The sequence below is a fragment of the Hylobates moloch genome, unplaced genomic scaffold (assembly GCF_009828535.3).
Source record: "Hylobates moloch isolate HMO894 unplaced genomic scaffold, HMol_V3 SCAFFOLD_7, whole genome shotgun sequence".
NCBI lineage: Eukaryota > Metazoa > Chordata > Mammalia > Primates > Hylobatidae > Hylobates > Hylobates moloch.
In genome coordinates, this window is record NW_026652282.1 from 43,214,337 (window position 1) to 43,217,217 (window position 2,881).

At 44.0% G+C, this 2,881-nt stretch overlaps 1 pseudogene; it reads right to left on the minus strand.

Annotated features, from left to right (window-relative positions):
• Positions 1 to 329: 329 nt before the first annotated feature.
• On the minus strand, positions 330 to 2,419 carry LOC116811284 (ornithine aminotransferase, mitochondrial-like; annotated as a pseudogene).
• Between the last annotated feature and the right edge of the window lie 462 nt (positions 2,420 to 2,881).

The following is a 2,881-nucleotide window of genomic DNA, read 5'->3' on the forward strand; positions in this document are numbered from 1 at the left end:
AAATTATGAAAGCATATATAAAGTATAGTGAAGGATGTGATTTAAAAGCTGTCTGTATACATAGATGTGTTTCACCTTATAAAGTACATATGCACATCAAAACACTTTCACTGAATATAGATGCCACTACATTCTCTTACTTATATTACAAAGCAAACGGCAGGTTCATAAACGTTCTTCTATTATGTATCAACTGAAAAAAAACATATATTCCAAGAAACAGTTTTGAAGACACATGGAGTGGAATGTGCCTACATTTAGAGCAGAGCTTTTACAGGACCACCTGTCTCCAGCCGGCTCCCAGGGACCACTGAAAACAGCTGCTACCCTCAGAACGATAAGATGGCCTTGTTAATGATTTCACTGGACTCTCAAATCTCATCCTCCTTGACCACCAGCAGAGGTGAAACCTGATGATGTCACCACGGGTTGGCTTGGCCCGAAGTCCATAATCTTGAAGTCGTAGACACACCTTCCAAGCATCACAATCTTTGGTTTCGTTAATAACAATAATGTTTAATAATTCCTTTCCTCGCCAGGCACAGTGGCTCACGCCTCCCAACACTTTGGCAGGCCGAGGCAGCTGGATCACCTGAGGTCAGGAGTTCAAGATCAGCTTGATCAACATGGCAAAACTCCATCTCTACTAAAAATACAAAATTTAGCTGGGCATAGTGGTGCGTGCCTGTAATTCCAGCTACTCAGGAGGCTGAGGCAGGAGAATCACTTGAACCTGTGAGGTGGAGGTTGCAGTGAGCCGAGATTGCGCCATTACACTCCATCCTGGGCAACCAGGGTGAACCTCTGACTCAAATAAATAAATAAATGAATAAGTAATTATTTTCCTCTTACGGCAGTTACAACATCAGAAGGTAGCTTCATGGGTTCATTTCTCAAGAGAATACCCATTTTTTCTGTATTTTCAGCAAGGTTTTCTTCTTCTAAAACCTCAAGGGCTGCGATGGCCACTCGGCAGCCTAGTGGATTGCCACCGTATGTGGACCCATGTTCCCCTGGCTTAATGCTCAGCATTATGCCATCGTCCCACAGCACTTCAGACACAGTGTATCAGCTCCCAGAAGGGGCCTTTCCAAGGAGGACTATATCAGGTCTGACATTTGCATGATCAACAGCTAGCCATCTACCATTTCTGGCCAATCCTGACTGTATTTCGTCAGCAATATACAGATCCTGGTGCCTGGTGCGGAGCTCTCGCACTCCCATTAGGTAACCTGGATCTGGAACAACACCTGCTTCACCCTGAATTGGTTCTACCATGAATGCAGCAGCTACATTTGGATTCTGAAAAGCACGCTCCAGTGCAGGCAGATCATTGCAGGGAATGACGTCGAAGCCCGGCATAAACGGTCCAAAACCATCGTAACTCGTCAGGTCTGTGGAACTGGAGATAGCAGACAACGTCCTACCCCAAAAGTTTCCAGCTGCAAAAATAACTTTTGCTTTGTACTTCTGAATGCCGTTCACGGTATAGCCCCACCTATGAGCTAGTTTACAGGCAGTCTCTCCAGCTTCCATTCCTGTATTCATAGGAAGAATTTTGTGGTAGTTGAAAAGTTTAGTAATATACTCCTCATATTCACCAAGTACGTTATTATAGAAAGCTCTAGAAGTTAAGGTCAATTTGTTCCCTTGACTCTTTAGCGCATTCACAATCTTGGGGTGACAATGCCCTTGGTTGACAGCACTGTAAGAACTCAGAAAGTCAAAATATTTTCTGCCTTCTACATCCCATAAGTAAATACCTTTTCCTCTCTCCAGGGCTACAGGTAAAGGATGGTAATTGTGCCCACCACACTTAGATTCCCTTTCAAAAATGTAATCAGAGGTTGGAGGGCCTTGGACTGTTTTCTTTGGGTTTTTTTGCTTGTTTGCTTGCTTTTTGTTTTGAGATGGAGTTTTGCTCTTGTTGCCCAGGCTGGAGTGCAATGGTGCAATCTCGGCTCACTGCAACCTCTGCCTCCCAGTTTCAAGCAATTCTCCTGCCTCAGCCTCCCAAGTAGCTGGGATTACAGGCATGTGCCACCGTGCCGGGCTAATTTTGTATTTTTAGTAGAGATGGGGTTTCTCCATGTTGGCCAGGCTGGTCTCAAACTCCCGACCTCAAGTGATCTGCCCACCTTGGCCTCCCAGATTGCTGGGATTACAGGTGTGAGCCACCACGCCGGGTCTGGATTGTTTTTTTGTTGCAAAAGATGTAGCAGAAGCCACTGAAGAATGAGTTCCACAACTAAGTACAGCAAACCTCTGCAAAGGTGCTAGTTTAGAAAACATTGTGTCCTTCAAGTAGAAAAACCACACAGATCGACTATTTTTTTCTTCCCATGGTTCATACTAGAATACAGATTTTTAACCCAAGATCCAAGGATGATCTTCAGAGAGTCCAAAATCTCCTGACAGTGCCTGAGGACCACCTGGGGCACATGCCATCCACAAAGCGCAGCCATGTTCTGTATCTTGATTACGGTGTTGGTTACAGGAGTCTACAAATGGGATAAAAAGGCATAGGACTATACACACTATTGTACCAATGTCAATTTCCTGATTTTGATATTGTACTATAGTATTTTTACACTACTATAATATAGAGGAAACTGAGTAAAGGGTATATGGGACATCTCTGTACTATTTTTGCAATTTCCCATAAATCTATACTATTCCCAAGTAAAAAGGGAAAAACAAACAATTTTTTTTGAGACAGGGTCTCGCCCTGTCATCCAGGCTGGAGTGCAGTGGGGCAATTATAGCTCACTACAGCTTCAAACTCCTGGGCTCAAGCAATCCTCCTGCCTCAGCCTCCCAAGTAGCTAGGACTACAGGCACATGCCACATATCCAGCCATTTTTTTTTTTTTTAGAGATGG